This window comes from Moschus berezovskii, chromosome 5 (genome assembly GCF_049115385.1).
Source record: "Moschus berezovskii isolate FMDL1 chromosome 5, NW_MosBer_1.0, whole genome shotgun sequence".
NCBI lineage: Eukaryota > Metazoa > Chordata > Mammalia > Artiodactyla > Moschidae > Moschus > Moschus berezovskii.
In genome coordinates, this window is record NC_142464.1 from 107,823,709 (window position 1) to 107,847,009 (window position 23,301).

General features: G+C 41.3%; 1 long non-coding RNA gene across 2 annotated transcripts in view; it reads left to right on the plus strand.

Annotated features, from left to right (window-relative positions):
- The first annotated feature begins 12,734 nt into the window (after positions 1-12,734).
- LOC148777899 (uncharacterized) overlaps positions 12,735-23,301 on the plus strand; it is a 130,770-nt gene continuing 120,203 nt past the window's right edge. For both annotated transcript variants that reach the window (XR_016037383.1, XR_016037384.1), the window contains exons 1-2: positions 12,735-12,833; positions 14,114-14,197. This is a non-coding gene — a long non-coding RNA (uncharacterized LOC148777899). The remainder of the gene's footprint in view (positions 12,834-14,113; positions 14,198-23,301) is intronic.

Sequence of the window (23,301 nt, forward strand, 5' to 3'; positions counted from 1 at the left end):
GCCTTTTTTTGGATTTATTTCTTTTTCTGCTTTCTCTACTTGGAGTTTAATGGTCTTGTTTGTTTTTGACTTGGTTACTTTATAAATTTCAACTTGCATACTTACCAAAGTCTGAAATTGATCACTATCCTTACACTCCTGAATAAAACAGTGACTTCAAATTACAGTCATTCATTCCTTCTTTAATCCCACAAAATATCATAGTCATTGTTGCCATCATAATCTTTTCTGTAATTTTATACAGTCAGTGTTTACCCATGTGTTGGCTACTTTGTTATTCCTTAACCTCTTTTATCTCAATCCTTCCGTGTGGGATCACTTTTCTGATTGAGAGTCTCTTGGTGGCAAATTTGGTTTCTGTTTTTCTGAAGGTTTATTTATTTTGTATACATTCTTGAAAGTTTTTGCTAGATGTAGAAGTTTATGTTCATATCAAGTTATTTTTCTCTAAAGACGTTAAGAATCGTCCCATAGTTGCTACTGAGAAGTCAGCTATGAGGCATTATTACTTCTTTAAAGGTAGTGTTCCTTTGAGCATATTTAAGATGACTTGTTATTTTACCCCTTTGCTCTGATGTACTTGGTGTGTCTCTTGTTATCTATCTTGCTTGTGCCTTGACTTCTCATCTGTGGTTTAGTATTTTTCATCAATTCTCAGATATTCCTTTCCAAAATATTTCTGTCCCATTTGCCCTCTCCTGTCTTTTTAGAAGTCTGATTAAGCAAATGCTAGACTTTCTCACTCTGTTCTGTATATCTCTTAATCTCTCTTTTTTATACTTTCCACTTCTTTGCCTCTTGCTAGACTTCTTTCTGGACAATCTTATGATTGTACCATTTCACTGATTCTTCACTTCTGCCTAATTTTCTATTCTGTCCCTTCATTGAGTCTTTAATTTCAGTTTTTATATTTTTCATACTTATGAATTATATTTGATTCTTTTTATTTTTTATTTTAATTTTTTAATGAGGCTGCACGGTATTTTATTACTTGAAGATTTTAAAATATAATTCTCTAAAGGGTGTATTGCTTAAAATCACAGTGTTTAATATTTTTTATTAAACTATAGTTTTATATTCATTTCAGTTTTACAGCATAGTGACTCAGTATTTTTGCAGATTATACTCCATTAAAAATTATTACAAGATGTACTTACCCTTGTTGCTTATCTGTTTTATACATAGCGGTTTGTGTCTCTTCATTCCATACCCTCAATTTGTCCTTCACCCTTTCCTCTCCCTGTTGGTAATCACTGATTTGTTTTCTATACCTGTTAGTCTGTTTCTGTTTTGCATATACATTTGTTCTTTCTTTTTTGGTCTAAGTTGCAGTGTAGTTGATTTACAGTGTGTTAGTTTCAGGTATATAGCTAAGCGATTCAGTTATTCGCGTATCTGTATCTGCATCTACCTATGTCTATCTGCTTCAGGTTCTTTTCTAAGCGATTATAGGATATTGAATATAGTTCCTTGTGTATTTGATTCTTTTTCAAGAGTGCTTGGTCCTCAGTAAGTTTTGGAGCATCTTACACATATAGATTTTATATGTTTTGCCACCTATTCCAAAATCTTACATCTTTCTTGAGTCTGAGTCCCACCCCCTCCCCCCCACCGTGGCTTCTCATTAAGGGAGTTATTTCTTGTGTGTTTAGAGAGTTTTCATGATGCTGTCATCTTTGGAATTTTTATCTTCAAGCTTCGGGCCTTCAGATCAAGGATAAGAAAACTATAGCCCATAGGGTGGACCTTGTGCAATACTCTTTTTTTGTAAGATTTTATTGGAAGACAGCCACACCTGTTTGTTCACTCACTGTCTGTTTGCTTCTGTGTTACAGCAGCAGAGCTGAGCAGTTGCAACAGTGACCAGATCGCCCACAATGCCTAAAATATTTGCTCTCTGGCCCTTCACCTGGAATGGTTTTCCTACCTCTGTTCTAGGGTACAGTCAACCTGGCGCCACTTTATACTAACTGACTAGCTTGAGATTTATTGAACCACGTATATCGTGAGAATGTTGCTTGTCAACCCAAATGAGGTCATCTGGTGGTTTTGAATTCTCTGCCTAATGTTTTTGAGATTCATCCATGTTGTTATGTTTATAAGTAGTTCTTTCCTTTTAATTGCCAAGTGGTTTTAAATCCTTAGGGGAAAACTATTTTTCCCTTTCACTTAGCACTAAGGTTTGACACAGGCAATTTATTGAGCTGGCATCTGGGAGTGAAGGATGGGTGATTTCTTCTTTCTCCTTACTTAAAGGATGTAGTCCTTTGAGATCCCACCCTTTAAGGAGAGAGTTTCTAGTTAGACTTCTCACCTTGGGCTGGCCTTCAACTTTTTATCTGGTCCCTTAGGTCCTTGCTGTTCAGTTGCTCAGTTGTGTCCGACACTGTGATCCCATGGACTGCAGCACGCCAGACTTCCCTGTCCTCTGCATCTCCCAGAGTTTGCTCAAACTAATGTCCACTGAGTCAGTGATTCTGTCCAACCATCTCATCCTCTGCCACCCCCTTCTCTTGCCCTCAATCTTTCCCAGCATCAGAGTCTTTTCCAATGAAACAACTGTTCATATCAGTCCTTGCAATGAATATTCAGGGTTGATTTCCTTTAGGACTGATTGGTTTGATCTTCTTGCTGTCCAAGGGACTCTCAAGAGTCTTCTCCAACAGCACAGTTTGAAAGCATTAATTCTTCTGCACTCAGCCTTCTTTATGGTCCCTGAGGCTCTGGAAACCACTGCTCAAGCTTGCTTGGCTCAGCCAACACCCTGAAGGTGAAGGCCAATAGCTGGCCTCTCCAGGCTGCTTATCTGCCGGGGTAATGTATCTTCCTTCAGTCTTTGGCGTGAGTACCTTCTTGCCAGTTAATGTGCTGTGCTGTGCTTAGTTGCTCAGCCGTAGATGACTCTTTACAACCCCACAGAGTGTAGCCCACCAGGCTCCTCTGTCCGTGGGGATTCTCCAGGCAAGAATAATGGAGTGGGTTGCCATTGCTGGTTAATGGAAGCAGTCAAAATAGTTTTCTTTTATCATAACAAAGAGGATGGGTACATGTTGGTAGAAATAAGAGTTCTAGAAAACAATAACTTTCTAAAAAGTTTCTCTGAGTCGTTATTTTAATATAAAGAGCAGAGCACTTCCTTTAGGATTAGAACTTAATTTACAAATTAAGTACTGTGCTGAAGGGTTTTTGTAAGATGAAGTGATAAACAGGAAGATATGGAACACAGGGAAAGCTCTGAGATTCTTAACAGTCACTTTGCATATGATAACCTAATGGCATGATGGCAGCTGAAAGCAGGTGCAGTGGTATTTTCCATATTTTTGTTTGAGTGACTAGTTCTCTGACTGCCTATGGTCTGAGTCAAAAGCCTCTGATTGCTCTTCACGGGGATCAAAAATCTCCTTGATGGGTACCCCCTGCTGTTGTAGGAAGCATACATCAGTTCTGACTACTCAATGGTCTCTTGGAAAAGATGCCCCCAAACAGCTTTTAAAATAGAATATTTATGCTGTCTTGGTGAACTGAAATACGGTGAATCCCTTTGAGCTCTAAGCTATGATTAGGGTGTGGGATGCCTGATAGACTGGGACCAAAAAGTCAGTCTCCTTGCAAGGTGACATATGATACTCACTACTTTTAAAAATAAGTGAGTTTATTTTCCGTTACTTGTGATTCTTAAACTGCCAGAGATGCCACTTGGGGATTTTGGAAATTCATCCGCACTGGAATTCTGTGTTATATATTTCTGCTTCTTGAATTAAGAAGTTCCGGGACTGAGGGGGGAAGGAACAAGATGGTGGAGGAATAGGACGGCGAGACCACTCTCTCCCCCACAAATTCATCAAAAGAACATTTGAACGCGGAGTAAAGTCCACAAAACAACTTCTGAATACTGGCAGAGGACGTCAGGCACCCAGAAAAGCAGCCCATTGTCTTCGAAAGGAGGTAGGAAAAAACATAAAAGATAAAAAGTGAGACAAAAGAAGTAAGGACGGAGCTCCGTCCCGGGAAGGGAGGCTTTAAAAAGAGAGAAGTTTCCAAACACCAGGAAACATTCTCACTGGTCAATCTGTGGCGAGCCTTGGAAGCTCAGAGGGCCACATAACCCTCTTTTTTTTTTTTTAAGATTTTTTAAAAAACCCACAGACTACCCGCCAAATGGTAACTCCCAGCGGAGAAGCAGCGCAGACGCCTGCATACGCCATTAGCAAGCGGGGGCTGGGCAGGGAGGAGCCGGCTGAACTGCTTAGAGAGAGGACTGGGCTTGAATGCCGCGAGAACAATTTGAGAGAACTGGGGAGAGCAAAGCAGACTGTGGGATAGCTTCCCCACGAAAAGGCAGAAAGCTCTAACCTAAGACTCGGCCAGCCCCGCTCACAGAATAAAGGACTGTGCAGAGCGAGCCGGCTGCGGTCGGCCCATCCCCCATCCCCCGCCGAGACAGGCAGGGAGCGCAGCCAGAGCCAGAGGGGGCAACCGCAGCCCCAGAAAGGCATCCGATACAAACTGCAGGCAGGCTTGTTGCTAATCAGGACTTCTTGGGCTCGGGCTGGTCGATATCCCCCTGAGAAGGTGCGCCGGTTGTACACCCAGAAAACTGAGTGGCGGGGACTGGGGAGGCAATAAGTCGCAGAGACCGCGCTCGCCAAACACCTGGTCCCCTGAGCTGCTCAGACCGGGGAAGGCACAAAACGCAGGCCCAACCAAGTCTGCGCCTTTGTGGAGTACCCGAGAACCTGAACTTGAGCCGCTCAGACCTGGGAAGTGCATACAACCCAGCGTCGGCCTCGGACAGTTCCCAGCAGAGCAACCTAGAGCCTGTGCAGGATAGACTGGGACAGCACACGCACTGTGAGCGGGGGCAAACCCAGTGTGACCGAGACTCTGCGAGCACTCCCCACAGACGCCAGAGATATTCGTCTGCAGCGTTCCTCCCTTCCCAGAACAGGACTGAACAGCTGAGCCTTAAAAAGTGTCCACCCACCCCCTAGTATCAGGGTGGAAATTAGACACTGAAGAGACCAGCAAACAGAAGCTAAAACAGAGGGAACCACCTTGGAAACGACAGATAGTGACGTCTAGAGGCTACTCTAAGAATAAGACCAAAAACCAGAGGCAAGAGGCTTAAGGCCGAATCCTGAGAACACCAGAGAACTCCTGACTCCAGGGAACATTAATCGATAGGAGCTCATCAAACGTCTCCATACCTACACTAAAACCAAGCACCACCCAAGGGTCAACAAGTTCCAGAGCAAGACATACCACGCAAATTCTCCAGTAACACAGGAAACTAGCCCTGAGCTTCAATATACAGGCTGCCCAAAGTCACTCCAAACCCACTGACATTTCATAACTCATTACTGGACACTTCATTGCACTCCAGAGAGAAGAAATCCAGCTCCACCCACCAGAACACCGACACAAGCTTCCCTAACCAGGGAACCTTGACAAGTCACCCGTCCAACCCCACACACAGCGAGGAAACTACATAATAAAGAGAACTCCACAAACGGCCAGAGCAGGGAAAGGCCACCCCAAGCAAAGCAATATAAGCAAGATGAAGAAGCAGAGAAATACCCAGCAAGTAAAGGAACGAGATAAATGCCCACCAACACAAACAAAAGAGGAAGATATAGGGAATCTACCTGATAAAGAATTTCGAATTTTGGTGGTGAAAATGATTCAAAATCTTGAAAGCAAAATGGAGTTACAGATAAATAACCTGGAGAAAAGGATTGAGAAGATGGAAGAAAGGTTTAATAAGGACTTAGAGGAAATAAAAAAGAGTCAATATACAATGAATAATGCAATAGATGAGATCAGAAACACTCTGGAGGGAATAAACAGTAGAATAACAGAGGCAGAAGACAGGATAAGCGAGCTAGAAGATAGAATTATAGAAATAAATGAAACAGAGAGGAAAAAAGAAAAACAAATTGAAATGAGAACAATATTAGAGACCTCTGGGACAATGTTAAACGCTCCAACATTTGAATCATAGGAGTCCCAGAAGAAGAAGACAAAAAGAAAGACCATGAAAGAATACTTGAGGAGATAATAGTTGAAAACTTCCCTAAAATAGGGAAAGAAATAATCACCCAAGTCCAGGAAACCCAGAGAGTCCCCAACAGGATAAACCCAAGGCGAAATACTCCAAGACACATATTAATCAAATTAACAAAGATCAAACACAAAGAACAAATATTAAAAGCAGCAAGGGAAAAGCAGCAAATAACACACAAGGGGATTCCCATAAGGATAACAGCTGATCTTTCAACAGAAACTCTTCAGGCCAGGAGGGAATGGCAAGACATACTTAAAGTGATGAAAGAAAATAACCTACAGCCCAGACTACTGTACCCAGCAAGGATCTCATTCAAATATGAAGGAGAAATCAAAAGCTTTACAGACAAGCAAAAGCTGAGAGAATTCAGCATTACCAAACCAGCTCTCCAACAAATGCTAAAGGATCTTTTCTAGACAGGAAACACAGAAAGGGTATATAAACTTGAACCCAAAGCAATAAATAAAATGGCTACGGGATCGTACTTATCAATAATTACCTTAAATGTAAATGGGTTGAATGCCCCAACCAAAAGACAAAGGCTGGCTGAATGGATACAAAAACAAGACCCCCATATATGTTGTCTACAAGAGACCCACCTCAAAACGAGGGACACATACAGACTGAAAGTGAAGGGCTGGAAAAAGATATTACATGCAAATAGAGACCAAAAGAAAGCAGGAGTAGCAATACTCATATCAGATAAAATAGACTTTAAAACAAAGGCTGTGAAAAGAGACAAAGAAGGAAACTACATAATGATCAAAGGATCAATCCAAGATGAAGATATAACAATTATAAATATTTATGCATCCAACATAGGAGCACCGCAATATGTAAGACAATTACTAACAAGTATGAATGGGGAGGTTGGGCACGACTGAGCGACTTCACTTTCACTTTTCACTTTCACACATTGGAGAAGGAAATGGCAACCCACTCCGTGTTCTTGCCTGGAGAATCCCAGGGACGGGGGAGCCTGGTGGGCTTCTGTCTATGGGGTCACACAGAGTCGGACACGACTGAAGTGACTTAGCATAGCATAGCATAGCATGAAAGGGGAAATTAACAACAATGCAATAATAGTGGGAGATTTTAATACCCCACTTACATCTATGGATAGATCAACTAAACAGAAAATTAACAAGGAAACACAAACTTTAAATGATACAATAGACCAGTTAGACCTAATTGATATCTATAGGACATTTCACTCCAAAACAATGAATTTCACCTTTTTCTCAAGCGCACACGGAACCTTTTCCAGGATAGATCACATCCTGGGCCATAAATATAGCCTTGGTAAATTCAAAAAAATTGAAATCATTCCAAGCATCTTTTCTGACCACAATGCAGTAAGATTAGATCTCAATTACAGGAGAAAAACTATTAAAAATGCCAACATATGGAGGCTGAACAACACACTGCTGAATAATGAACAAACCATAGAAGAAATCAAAAGAGACATCAAAATATGCATAGAAATGAATGAAAATGAAAACACAACAACCCAAAACCTCTGGGACACTGTAAAAGCAGTGCTAAGGGGGAAGTTCATAGCAATACAGGCACACCTCAAGAAACAAGAAAAAAGTCAACTAAATAACCTAACTCTACATCTAAAGCAACTAGAAAAGAAAGAAATGAAGAACCCCAGGGTCAGTAGAAGGAAAGAAATCGTAAAAATTAGGGCAGAGATAAATGCAAAAGAAACAAAAGAGACCATAGCAAAAATCAACAAAGCCAAAAGCTGGTTCTTTGAGAAGGTAAATAAAATTGACAAACCACTAGCCAGACTTATCAAGAAACAAAGGGAGAAGAACCAAATCAATAAAATTAGAAATGAAAATGGAGAGATCACAACTGACAACACAGAAATACAAAGGATTATTAGAGAATACTATCAGCAATTATATGGCAATAAAATGAATAACCTGGAAGAAATGGACAAATTCCTAGAAAAGTACAACTTTCCAAAACTGAACCAGGAAGAAATAGAAAATCTGAACAGACCCATCACAAGCACGGAACTAGAGGCCGTAATCAGGACTCTTCCAGCAAACAAAAGCCCAGGTTCAGACGGCTTCACAGCCGAATTCTACCAAAAATTTAGAGAAGAGTTAACACCTATTCTATTCAAACTCTTCCAGAAAATTGCTGAGGAAGGGAAACTTCCAAACTCATTCTATGAGGCCACCATCACCCTAATCCCAAAACCTGGTAAAGACCCCACAAAAAAGAAAACTACAGGCCAATATCACTGATGAACATAGATGCAAAAATCCTTAACAAAATTCTAGCAATCAGAATCCAACAACACATTAAGAAGATCATACATCATGACCAAGTGGGCTTTATCCCAGGAATGCAAGGATTCTTCAATATCTGCAAATCAATCAACGTAATACACCACATTAACAAACTGAAAAATAAAAATCATATGATTATCTCAATAGATGCAGAGAAAGCCTTCGACAAAATTCAACATCCATTTATGATAAAAACCCTCCAGAAAGTGGGAATAGAAGGGACATACCTCAACATAATAAAAGCTATATATGACAAACCCACAGCAAACATTATCCTCAGTGGTGAAAAACTGAAAGCATTTCCCCTAAAGTCAGGAACAAGACAAGGGTGCCCACTCTCCCCACTACTCTTCAACATAGTTCTGGAAGTTTTGGCCACAGCAATCAGAGCAGAAAAAAACATAAAAGCAATACAAATTGGAAAAGAAGAAGTAAATCTTTCACCGTTCGCTGATGACATGATCCTCTACACAGAAAACCCTAGAGACTCTACCAGAAAACTACTAGAGCTAATCAATGAATACAGTAAAGTTGCAGGATATAAAATCAACACACAGAAATCCCTTGCATTCCTATACACTAATAATGAGAAAATAGAAAGAGAAATTAAGGAAACTATTCCTTTCACTGTTGCAACGAAAAGAATTAAATATTTAGGAATTTATCTACCTAAGGAAACAAAAGACTTGTACGTAGAAAACTATAAAACACTACTGAAAGTAATCAAAGAGGACACTAATATATGGAGAAATATACCATGTTCATGGATTGGAAGAATAAATATTGTAAAAATGAGTATACTACCCAAAGTAATTTATACATTCAATGCAATCCCTATCAAGCTACCAACGATATTTTTCACAGAACTAGAACAAATAATCTCACAATTTGTATGGAAATACAAAAAACCTCGAATAGCCAAAGCAATCTTGAGGAAGAAGAATGGAACTGGGGGAATTAACCTTCCAGACTTCAGGCTCTACTACAAAGCCACAGTCATCAAGACAGTATGGTACTGGCATAAAGACAGAAATATAGATCAATGGAACAAAATAGAAAGCCCAGAGATAAATCCATGCACCTATGGACACCTTATCTTTGAGAAAGGAGGCAAGAATATAAAATGGAGAAAAGACAGTCTCTTTAACAAGTGGTGCTGGGAAAACTGGTCAGCCACTTGTAAAAGAATGAAACTAGAACACTTCCTAACACCATACACAAAAATAAACTCAAAATGGATTAAAGAGCTAAATGTAAGACCAGAAACTATAAAACTCCTAGAGGAGAACGTAGGCAAAACACTCTCCGACATAAATCACAGCAGGATCCTCCATGATCCACCTCCCAGAATATTAGAAATAAAAGCAAAAATAAACAAATGGGACCTAATTAAAATCAAAAGCTTCTGCACAGCAAAGGAAACTATAAGTAAGGTGAAAAGACAGCCTTCAGAATGGGAGAAAATAATAGCAAATGAAGCAACTGATAAAGGATTAATCTCCAAAATATACAAGCAGCTCCTGCAGCTCAATTCCAGAAAAATAAATGACCCAATCAAAAAATGGGCCAAAGAACTAAATAGACATTTCTCCAAAGCAGACATAAAGATGGCTAACAAACACATGAAAAAATGCTCAATATCCCTCATAATCAGAGAGATGCAAATCAAAACCACAATGAGATACCATTTCACACCAGTCAGAATGGCTGCTATCCAAAAGTCCACATGCAATAAATGCTGGAGAGGATGTGGAGAGAAAGGAACCCTCTTACACTGTTGGTGGGAATGCAAACTAGTACAGCCACTATGGAGAACAGTGTGGAGATTCCTCAAAAAACTGGAAATAGAACTGCCATATGATCCAGCAATCACACTCCTGGGCATACACACCAAGGAAACCAGAATTGAAAGAGACACATATACTCCAATGTTCATTGCAGCACTGTTTACAATAGCCAGGACATGGAAGCAACCTAGATGTCCATCTGCAGATGGATGGATAAGAAAGCTTTGGTACATATACACAATGGAGTATTATTCAGCTATTAAAAAGAATACATTTGAATCAGTTCTAATGAGGTGGATGAAACTGGAGCCTATTATACAGAGTGAAGTAAGCCAGAAAGAAAAACACCAATACAGTATACTAACGCATATATATGGAATTTAGAAAGATGCAAATGATAACCCTGTATACAAGACAGCAAAAGAGACACAGATGTATAGAACAGTCTTTGGGACTCTGTGGGAGAGGGTGAGGGTGGGATGATTTGGGAGAATGGCATTGAAACACGTATGTTGTCATATATGAAACGAATCACTAGTTCAGGGTTGATGCATGTTATAGGATACTCGGGGCTGGTGTGCGGGGATGACCCAGAGGGAGGATAAAGGGAGGAGGGAGGTGGGAGGAGGGTTCAGAAGGGGGAACTTATGTAAACCTGGGGCGAATTCATGTCAATGTATGGCAAAACCAACCAATATAATATTGTAAAATAATTTGCCTCCAGTAAAAAATAAATTAATTACTTAAAAAAAATAAAACACATGACTGTTTTGAAAAAAAATTAAAAAAAAAATAAGTGAGTTTAATTTTTTTGGAGATACTTTCAAAATTATATCCCTTCACTTAAGATATATTCTGGCCAGTTATACAAACCAATTGGGAACAATAGCTTTCTTGGGAAAGCCTTCAAATGACTGTTTCTCTAGGTTTATAAAGTAAAACACATACTTGGTGCCTGCTATGTGTGCCTGGTCCAAGGACACACAATGACAAGGAATGACAAAGTTACTGGGCTTACAGAAATCCACAGTAGCAGATGAGAAGCAAAAAATCAAGGCATATGTTTGAACAAAACCGTCACAAGGGATTCAACGTGATCTTTAATGTTTTCTTTGTATAAGCCTAGGATAGTAAATACCTATGCATTCTTTAGTGTAACTCTTTAGGGAGAGTTTGCAGAAAATTATATTCTTAGAGTATAGCATCAACTCAATGGAGCTCTGTAACTGGGAGAAGAGAGTGAGCCTAATCTCTATGGAATGCACACCTGACAGTCAACATTGCCAAATGGACTGAATATTTGACCTTGATACTTTGGCCACCTCATGCAACAAGTTGACTCACTGGAAAAGACTCTGATGCTGGGAGGGATTGGGGGCAGGAGGAGAAGGGGACGACAGAGAATGAGATGGCTGGATGGCATCACCGACTCTATGGACATGAGTTTGAGTGAACTCCGGGAGTTGGTGATGGACAGGGAGGCCTGGCATGCTATGATTCATGGGGTCGCAAAGAGTCGGACATGACTGAGCGACTGAACTGAACTGAACTGATCTGAAGACCTGCTTATTATAGCAGCCATCTTCTCGTACTGGAAACCCGGATGTCTTGTTTAGTCGCTCAGTCGTGTCTGGCTCTTTTGTAACCCCATAGACTGTAGCCCCCCAGGCTCTTCTGTTCATGGGTTTCCCCAGGCAAGAACTAACTGGAGTGGGTTGCCATTTCCTTCTCAAGGGGATCTTCCTGATCCAGGGACTGAACCCATGTTTCCTGCATTCTGTATCTCCTGTGTTACAGGCGGATTCTTTACCGCTAAGACCAATTGTTGCTAAATCGGGCACAAGTGAAAGAGTTCCAGACTTCCTAACTGGAAAGAATTTTCAGTGCTGGTTGTTTTCAAGGCAGGTTCTGAGGTTGTCCTTGAAGAGCCAGAATTTTGTTTAGGATGGGACAGAGGAAGGAATTTGAAACCCTGTCTTACCCAGTAGGTTCTACAATAATTTGGTTAATCAGTAGAGTGATGAATGAGATGCTGTGGCTTTAACCAATAAATCCCCTGGTTTAATGTGTCTCTTTGGGAAATGCTTTTTTTTAAATAACTAATTTATTTATTAGTTATTTTTGGCTGTTCAGGCTCTTCACTGCTGCCTGTGGGTGTTCTCCGGTTGTGGTGAGTGGAGGCTACTCTAATTGCGGTGTGAGGGTTTTTCATTGTGGTGGCTTCTCTTATTGTGGAGTGCAGGCTCAGTAGTTGTGGCGCGGGCTTAGTTGCCCTGTGTCATGTGGGATCTTCCCAGAACAAGGATGGAACCTGTGTCTCCTCCATTGGCAGGTGGATTTGTAACCACTGGACCACCAGGGAAGCCCTGGAAAATGCTCTTATTAAACAGTGGTTTTGTTTAGGTATTTTGAACATACTTTAGGTAATGCAGATGATGATTCTGACTCTGCTAGTACGAAGGCCCTGTGCTGCCCAAGATAGGAATCCGCACCACAGGAGTTTCAAATCTGGAAGTGAAAACAAGCATCACTAACCACAAGAGGAAGTGGCAAGACCGTTGTTTTTTTTTTTTTTTCGGCCCAGACTCAAAGGGCTGTGGAGTCTGAAGAAGTGGTTGCTGCAGGGGATGAGAGGGCGTGTGGAAGGGAGGACATCTGAGCCATCTCTGGAGGGTAAGTGCTCTCTGATGAAGTTAGGGCAAGAGTGGATTCCTCCCTTCCCTATGTGCAGCTAGGCCACCACGCCCTCCCTCCGCCCCCCCACCCCGGCCCCCACCTAAACAAAAACAAAACAAAAGCCTCAGTAGGAGAGGGTTGTTTATAACCACAGAACTGTTTGTCTGTGAAGTGTTTCCTGTCTTATTTTTAGAGTCATTTATTCTTTCGCTCCTGTTATTAATGCTCCCTGAGCCCAACCCATCATCATCTCTCACCTGGGCTACAGTAAGAATCTTTCATTGGATTTACCTGCTTCTGCTCTTCTCTCAAAAATAGTCTATTTGGTGACTGCAGGTCACCAAATAGCATCCTAATGAATGATTATGATCCTTTAGAATCATAATGGAATCATGTCACTTGCCTGTGAAATGAGCCCTGCGGTTCCTTCCTCCATGGACAGCTCTGCCCCTGTGCAGGTTCTGACACCTGCTTTGGTCCCCGCCCCTCAGCCTTCTGACCCCCAGTGTGGGGGCTGCCTTATTCTGCACCACCTGTGGCCTTAAGACCAGATGGTTTAGGAAAGGGAGAAGCAGAGAAAGCGGAGGTGGGAGAGCCATTCCTATTTTTTGTATTTTGAAGAGGGGACAGCAGGGGCATTGGTTAGTGGTTGCAGAGTCTATCTTTTTTTTTCAACTTTTGCTTTCAATCTTATGTGTTTCTTTAAATTACACATAGATAAGTGTACATATTTAAAGATCCCTGGTGGCTCAGATGGTAAAGAATCTGCCTGCAATGCAAGAGACCCAGGTTCAAGCCTTGGTTCAGGAAGATCCCCTGGAGAAGGGACTGTAACCCACTCTAGTATTCTTGCCCAGAGAATCCCATGGATCGAGGAGCCTGGTAGACTACAGTCCATGGGGTTACAAAGAGATGGACACGACTAAGCAAGGAGCCCTTTAACTTTCACTCTAAATAACTAGGTCATTTTCCTGCATAAATTCTTTTTTTTTTTTTTGATGTGGATCGCTTTTAAAGTCTTTATTGAATTTGTTGCAATATTGCTTTTGTTTTATGTTTTGGTTTTTCGGCCCCAAGGCATGTGGGAATAGGCTACGCTACCAGGGATCGATGCCTCACCCCCTGCATTGGAAGGTGAAGTCTTAACCACTAGACTGCCAGGGAAGTCCTCTCCTGGATGAATTCTGATTTTGCTTTAACAAACAGGAATGTCAAAATGTTTTAGGGCTATGTTTTCTTTTGAAAACTGAGATCTGATGGTGGTTTTTATTGTTCAGTTGCTAGGTCATGTCCGACTCTTTGAGACCTCTTGGACTGCAGCACGCCAGGCCTCCTGTCCCTCACCGTCTCCTGGAGGATTGGTAGTACTATGAAATAAACTGAGATCTGGTATTACTGTGCCGCAGGGGGGAAACGTTATCTTTACTTTTGCCCATATTCTTTCCTGTCCTGCTATGCTACAGTACTGAGCAAGCAACTTCTCCCATCACGGAGGTTGGAACGTCCCCTCCAGACTAGCCAGTTAGAGAACTTCCTTTGTTCCTGGTGTGAACAGATGACCCAAGTGTCAAGCAGAGTCTTTTGAAAGAGCAAAAGGCATATAGGGGAGATAAGTTCTTATTTTTTTATGAGGTTGTACATGCAGAGCTCAAGATCCTGGGGTCATCTCTGCTGCACATGGAGAGCAGCTTGTTGAGGATGAAGCCAACATAGAGGAAAGTAGACAGGAAAATAGGGATTCATCCTGATGGAACAGTTTGTTACCCTTCATTTGCTCATGCCTGAAGCCAGAAAACCCTATGAATTTCAAGATACAATAATCGATAAACTATTTTCCCCCTACTTAAGCTAGATGGGTTTATATTTACAGTGAGTTTAAATTTTTGGCTATAGTATGTTGACAGTGAAACAGTCCTAAAACAGATAGCTTTATAAATATATATGTATAGTTTATATACATATATGTGCACATACACAAGAACTTTCCAGCTAGGAATTTTTTTAACTTTTAAAAATATTTATTTATTTATTTGGCCATGCTGGGTCTTTGTTGCGGCAGGCTGGGTCTTCAGACGTGGCGTGTGAATGCTTAGTTGAGGCATGTGGGATCTAGTTCCCTGACCAGGGATCGAACCTGAGCCCCTTCCATTGGAAGCTTGAAGTCTTAGCCACTTGACTGCCAGGGAAGTTTCAGGAATTCTCTTTTTTCCCCCAACTGAAATCTTCTTTGGAATTCCAAAACATAATACTTTCACTGGATCAGGGATGAGCTTCCAAATGCCCAGAGCCTCATTCACTCTGTCTCCCTTTGCCTCCATCCATTCTCTCTGGGGCAATGCTGTGAAATCCTGGGGCTCTGTGAGACAAAAAGGAAAGCCCATTTTTGGGCAATGAATCTGCAATGTGCATTTTTAAGGAATTTCCCCTTTAGTTAAGTAGGGCCTAATTTTAGTGGTTTAAATATAAAACAAGTACAATAAACCTGTTATTGACTATTTATAGAGTTTAAATATCTCCCTCAGAGTACTTTTTGGACAGCATCAATTATCATGCTAATTAAATATTAATGTAATTAAACCCAAGTCCAGCTGAGATACGTAACTGTGCCTTGAGCTCCTGGCAGCTTCCTGCCTGCTGCAGAGCTCCTCTCTGAGGTAGAGAAGCCAGTGTGGGTGTTGCCCCTAGACGAGAGAGACCTCAGAGTCACCGATTCTTTCAGCAGCTGCAGAGCACAGAATCCTAGTTCAAAGTCAGGGCGGACAGCCAGCCAGTCTGAGCCTGTCCTGAGCAGTACAAAGTTATCGTACACTCACAGGAGCTAGAGGGAGATTTTTCAGAAGTCTCCTTCTCCCTTTAGGAGTGAGCTGGAGAGAAAGCATTTGAGACCCCAGGACCTCTTGTGATGAATCTATACCTGACTCCAGCCATCTCCTGAAGGAAGTCCCCATATTCAGCAGAACACACACACATTTTCTAATGCTGCAGAATGATAGGTTTTGGTATAGGGCACACTACTCTGCCTGCAATGTGGGAGACCAGGGTTTGATCCCTGGATCAGGAAGATCCTCTGGAGAAGGGAGTGGCAACCCACTCCAGTATTCTTGCTTGGAGAACCCCATGGACAGAGGATCGTGGCAGGCTGTAGTCCATGGGGTTGCAAAGAGTCAGACATGACTGAGTGAATAACACCCTTCACTTTCACACCACTCTGACATCTGAACAAAAAAGGGATAATTGAACAGCTTTTCAAAGGGATTTAATAATAAAATACTGGAAATTAGAGGTTCCACAATGCTGTAATTACACTTTGAGGGGGACCATGAGAAGGCTTGTGTCAGTGCTTTTCTTCTGTAAACAAACCCCTATCATTAGGAGAGAATGCTTTTGTTGTTGTTTAGTTGTGTCTGACTCTTTGTTACTCCTTGGACTGTAGCCTGCCAGGCTCCTCTGTCCATGGAATTTCCCAGGCAAGAACACTAGAGTGTGTAGCCATTTCCTTCTCCAGGGGATCTTCCCTACCCAGGGATAGAACCTAAGTCTCTTGCATCTCCTGCATTGACAGGAGGGTTCTTTACCACTAGTGCCACCCAGGAAGTCCAGGAGAGAACGCTGCATTGCAGAAGAACAACTCTCAGAATCTCAGAATGAGTAAACCATGGCAACCTTCTATAAAGCAACATAAGTAACCTATTTTCTCTCGTTATGACTCTGTATGACAGTCTCTAGGTCCATCCATGTCTCTGCAAATGGCACAATTTCATTCCTTTTTATGGCTGAGTAATATTCCATTGTATATTTGTACTATATCTTTATCCATTCCTCGGATGGACATTTAAGTTGCTTTTATGTCCTGGCTGTTGTAAATAGTGCTGCAGTGAACACTGGGATACATGTATCTTTTCAAATTATGGTTTTCTTCAGATATATGTGCTCAAGAGTGGGATTGCTGGGTCATATGGTAGCTCCATTTTTAATTTTTTAGCAACCTCCGTACTGTTCTCTATAGTGGCTGTGAGATAATATCTCATTGTAGTTTTGATTTGCATTTCTTTAGTAATTATTGATGTTGAGTACCTTTTCATGTGCCTCTTGGCCATCTGAATGTCTTCTTTGGAGAAATGTCTATTTAGGTCTTCCACTCATTTTTTTGGATTGTGTTGTTTGCTTTTTTTTTTGATATTGAGCTGCATGAGCTGTATCGTATATTAATGAATATATGTGGAATCTAGAAAAATGGTACAGATGAAACTATTTGCAAAGCAGAAAAAAAGACACGGGCATAGAGAACAAATGTATGAAGACCAAGGAGGGGAAGAGGAGTGGGTTGAACTGGAGACTGGGATTGACATATATATGCACTGCTGTTGCTGCTAAGTCGCTTCAGTCATGTCCGACTCTCTGCGACCGCATAGATGGCAGCCCACCAGGCTCCCCCATCCCTGGGATTCTCCAGGCAAGAACACTGGAGTGGGTTGCCATTTCCTTCTCCAATGCATGAAAGTGAAAAGTGAAAGTGAAGTTGCTCAGTCATGTCCGACTACTAGCGACGCCATGGACTGCAGCCTACCAGGCTCCACCGTCCATGGGATTTTCCAGGCAAGAGTACTGGAGTGGCACTATTATGTATAAATAGATATGAGAACCTACTGTATGCCTACTGTATACACCTACTGTATACCATAGTGCGGGAAGCTCTGTGTATAGCATAGAGCTCTCTACTCAGTGCTCTGTGGTGACCTAAATAGGAAGAAAATCCAAAAAAGAGGGGCCACATATATATACCCGTGGCTGATTCACTTTGCTGTACATCAGACACTAACACAACATTGTAAAACAATATAGTCCAATACAATTTTTAAAAACAGAAGTAACCCATTTTCTCATTGTAACCTGGGAATCCCAGTCTGTATTAAAGAAAAACATTTTGGTTTTTCCTTTGACCTTGTTTTGTTTTGCTCTTTTCTTTTCTTCTATTTATAGTGTGACTCCCTCAACACTCAGTCTGGCTTTGGTCGCCTGTGTTCAGTTCATTTAGCTTCGCTATTTTTAACACATTGTTGAGGTAGTTTTGGATCAAAATATGTGCTTTGGCAGCACAAGTCATTCAGCTAACAAAGGTGTAGTAATCACTGAAGCAAAGCCAAGTCAGAATTTTTTTTTTAAGAGTAGCATTTTCCAAGTGGTTATGTGAATTCTAGTGAGATTTGCTTTGGAACAAGAAGTATTTATTTCTCAGGACTGATCTCATTTCCTTCTAAAGTGGTCTCATCAAATAATTGCTTGCATCCTTAGAAGAAAATCCAGTTTCACAGGCACAAGCCAAAGTCTGTGACCATAAGTTCAACTTCATGTTCTACTAAGAAAGTAAATAATGTCATATTAGCAACTTTTTTTTTAATAATGGGAAATTGCTATATGATCAAAAGGTTTTACATTTCTTCCTTCTCTTGACTCCTAATAAATTCCAATTCAGGAGATTTTATTCTGCTGTTGTTATGTTATATTTACAGATGAAATCGAGAGAGTGGATCTTCTGGTGGCAGTTCAAAATACTTTGTGGATTAACCACCTGTCCTGTATCTATAGCCCGACGTTCTGAACAAAAGCTTAGAGACGGTGATTCATTCATTCACTCAGTGATCACTGAAACAGAACCTTTCCTGACAACCCTCTGATTGGGCAGAAACAAGCATTAATTTTTCACGTTGATTGTCATCTCACCCGTTGTCTGTGGGTGTGGCCATGGGGCAGGAGTTAAATCTGTCTTCAGATCTTCCTCCTGTCTTGGGCTACATGTCCCAGCCCCTCATTGTGGAGGTTGTAGGGGCAGGGCGTGGCCAACACTGGTGCATCAAGCTTTTGAGCATGGCTTGTGAGACTGGCTCCTAGTGCTCCTTGTGGAGGGGCTGGAGGTAGTCCCTGCCATGTTGGCAGATTTGTTAGTGGCCAGTGGAAGTGACTGGGCTTCCCAGGTGGCTCAGTGGTAAAAAATCCACCTGCAAAGCAGGAGATGTGGGTTTGATACCTGGGTTGGAAAGATTCTCTGGAGAAGGAAATGGCAGCATCCCTGCACCCCTGCAGTGGAAGTGTGACATCTTAACCACTGGTCAGCCAGGGCAGTCTCCAGTATTCTTGCCTGGAGAATCCCCATGGACAGAGGAGCCTGGCGGGCTACAGTCTGTAGGGTCACAGAGTCAGACATGACTTAGTGACTAAACAGCAGCAGCAGCAGTGGGAGTGGTTGGCATTTGAAGACTCCTGAGGTCAAATAGGGTTGAAGGAGACTGTGTTTCTTTGTTTATCCCCTGGTGTTGGATTTCCCACTAAAGCGGCTAGATTCATGCAATTTCCTGTAAGAGAAAGGAATTTGACCTGCAGCTGCTTCAATAGGTGGATCTGTCTGAGCCACACAGCCAAGCATGTGGTCACCTGCCAGGTGTGCTTCTCTTATTTTTTAAAAAATGTTTCATTGACATTTTTATTATTTAATTTTTTTTTTTTTTTGCCATGCTGCGAGGCTTGCACGTGAGGCTGGCTTGGTATGTGGAGTCTTAGTTCCCTGACTAGGGATCAAACCTGCACCCCTGCAGTGGAAGTGTGACATCTTAATCACTGGTCAGCCAGGGCAGTCTCCTCTCTGACTCTTCTGAGTTGTGAAAGTAGGTGTCATTGCTACTGTGTATTCTGTATACCAGGGACTCTGACCCTATGATGTAAGAATTATTATCCTTTTTCAGGTGACCAGGAGTGAAGGCCACAGAGGCTAGGAGGCTACCTAAGGCCCTACAGTTTTTGAGATGGAGTCACAGCTAGTATACATTTAAGATATTTCTTTATAAGTATTTTACTGCTATATTTTTCAAAATGTCTGCCACTCCTTATCACTTGTTTTCCTTAATTCTAATTCTTTGCCTCAGCATTCCAATTGCTTTTCTGATTCATTGATACTGTATGCCCTCTGGTTCTTCTCTCTCACCTTTGTCTCCCCATCAACCTGTCTGGCAACATCTGAACCTTTTACCCTCCCCTGTCCTATACATGCAATTGGATTCTTCCTTTAAGCTCACTCCTTTCTTATTCAGGCAGCGTTCAGACCTGTTCACTCTGGTGCTAGATTATAACAGCTTTGGAGCTAAAACTGTCCAAATCTGAAGCCACCATTAGATTCAGCTTCTTAAAATACCCTTTTGTCCGGTCCTGGTTCCTTCCGTTCCGTCGCTCAGTCGTGTCCGACTCTATGCGACGTGGTTACCGTTTCCTTCTCCAGGGGATCTTCCCGACCCAGGGATCGAACCCAGGTCTCCCGCATTGGAGGCAGACGCTTTAACCTCTGAGCCACCAGGGAAGCCCTGGTTCCTTACTAGATGCCAAACGAAGGTCATTTCCTTAGCCTGGAATTTTAGGCTCCCCACAGTATGGTTCCAAACTAATAAAATTGTTATTTATTTATTTATTTATTTACTTATTTTTTGAGGACCCCCTAGGTGGCTCAGAGGTAAAGAATCCGCCTGCCAGTGCAGGAGACACAAGAGACGTGGGTGTGATCCCTGGGACGGAAAGATCTCCTGGAGGAGGAATTGGCTACCCATTTGTTTTTGGCTGTGCTGGGTCTTTGTTGCTGTATGGGGACTTTTTTCTAGTTGTGGCAAGGGGGGCCTCTAGTTGCAGTATGCAGGCTTCTCTTTACTGTGACTTCTCTTGTTGTTATTTAATTTTTTTATTTTTATTTTTAGAGCATGGGTTCTGGGACACATGGGCTCAGTAGCTGTGGTGCACAGGCTTAGCTGCCCCACCGCATGTGGCATCTTCCCTGCCCAGCGATGGACCCCGTGTCCCCTGCATCGGCAGGCGGATGTTTCATCACTGGACTACCAGGGAAGGTCCAGCATCAATTTTTAAAAATCTATAAAATGGACATAAAGTTGTTACTGAAATAATATATTTAAACACTTATTAAATTATAAAATTTATACTAATATTATTTATTATATAAATTATTATAAAATAATATTAGTATATTATTATACTAATGTGAGGTCTTAATAGTATCTTCACAGAAAACTCTAAGATGTAAATAGGGAAGGAATTATTCTTTGTTTTAGAGGGGAGTAAATGAAAACAGATTGGTAACAGGGTTTGTGGTCACTGTGAATTAGTGATGAGGACAGGACTCAAATTTCTGATTTACTGTCTAACACTCTTCCATGATGTCACATCCAGTGTTCAGAGGAGTGGAAGGTGTACAAACCGGGAGAGATGGTAGGAAGATGTATTTTTTTAAAACATGAGCAGATGAATGTGGTGATTTCAGGGCTGTCCCTGTGGAGTTGAACCTAAGGCATCTCTCTGCAGAGGCTGTATATTTGGTTGTCAGTACATTGAAAAGAAACATAGCTACACCTTAGGTATGTTTTAGTTAAATTAAAAGATGGACGTGTATTTATTTTAAGGTGATGATTGAGATACCTTCCCCGAGTGTAATGGAATTTTCTTTTTTTGGCAATGCTGAAGACAGTTCATTTAGCTGCATATGTTGTCGGTGAAATTTCCCACATGCTTACACGAAACATTTGTCTTCTCCAGATGGCCTGTGTAAAGCCCAGTTGTTCTTCCAAATAAATTTATAGTTATGACAACTGTGGTATCTCTCTAGACTAGATGTAAATTTTTTTTCTTGGAAAAGGAAATGGTCTCTTTCCATTCAAACAGGCAAAGTGGGCACCCAACTGTTCTAAGGCTGAAACTTGATGGGGTCTGAATTCGAGAGGTCAGTAGGTTAGGGATCCTGCTTTTATTCCCTCTCCATCCTTCAAATCTGTGTGATCTTAAGCTCCCTCCATAAAAGAACCCAAACATAAAAGATCTCCAGAAAAGGGTCCACAGATTTTTTTTGTCAGTAATACCTTCCTTTCTATGTTAAAAATTCAAACATTTATTATTCAACAGTTAATATAAAAGAAGGAATGTCTGTACCACATACGTAATTAAGAAACCTACTAATAAGTTAAATATCCATGGAACCACCAATCTACTTCTGAGCCAGGACATGGTTAATGCTATTCAATTGATCTGTGGTTCATTTCCTTCCTCCTTCTTCCCTTCCCACTGTGAACCACATTGTGCTTTCCAAAATTTTCGTGAGCTGACTATATTTATAAAGAGTTTTGAAAACCTTTTAGGAGAATATGCAATGTGACTTCAGATGTATATTTATTAATATAGTAATTCTTCACTTTGTGCTGAGGGCTTTCAAGTCTGTGGTCTTCTTTGAAATTCACAATAGTTCTATGAACTAACTTGGATGGAAATTTTACACTTTTGCAGGTAGAGAAAAGAGGCTTACCTAGGACTCATAACTGATGAGTAGGTATCAGAGTTGAGGTTAGAACCAGAGCCTTCAGACCCCAAGTCCTGTGATCTTTGCTCGTAATGACATTGCCCATGAATGAGTAGTTGCCACTGAATAGATTTCTAAGGAGAAATCCATCTTCCTGACCTGATAGAAATATCACTGCGGGTCACAGTAGTAGACCACAGGAGCTTGTATTGTTAGCAGATCCAGAGACTCAAGGCCATGTAGGGTAACTTATTTTTCCTTTTTTTCCCTCAACCCTCAGCATCGTATCTGAAACACAGTAGGTCCAGGTTAGAAGCCTGGGTTCTGGCATCCAACATCATGGCATTGCAAACTGGCTCTTCATTCAGTAGCTATGTGACACTGGGCAGATAAATTAACCTCTGTAAGCCCCAGCTACTCCCTTGTAAAATGAGTTTAATCATACCAATTCTCAGGAGTGCTGAGGGGAGTAAATGAGACGTTGACTATGTAGTGACAGCAGAGGGATTGCCAGGGAGCAAGCACTGAATAGACTGTAGCTAAAAATAAAAAAAAGAGTGTCTGTTTCCATGTCCTTGGGCGAATCATTTGATTCCATCTGTTCCCCGCTTTCCAAAGCTTCAGAGCCTTATATGTGCAGGGAGGGGCTTAGACAAAGATGAATTCTCAGGTCTTTCAAGCTCTGACTTTCAGTGAAGCTAAATACAGTTCCCAAGACTTCTGCTGACTTAGTTGAACTTATTATTTGACTTTCGAAAGCCATATCCAATGCCTTCATTGTTTATACTTCCAAGTCCACGTGACACACAGACTAGTGTGACAAGATAGAACTGCAATATAATAACCAATGCTTTTCTTTTTGCTCCATAGGTTACTGCTAGCATTCACTGCTTTGGCCCTAGAAAGTGTAAAAATTGAGTTTTATGTGATTAAAAAAAAAAACACATAGCAGCATTCATTATTATATTGAAAATCAGGTTTCCTATTGGAAGAGTCAAACTTTTGAGAGAAAAAAGGAGGCCTTAAGCATTGAGTTACCTTTCTAACTGTGGTCTGGAAAGCATGCACAATGGTGTGGTAGTAGTTTCCCATCAGACAAGCATTTTTAAGACTTTCTAAGTGACCATT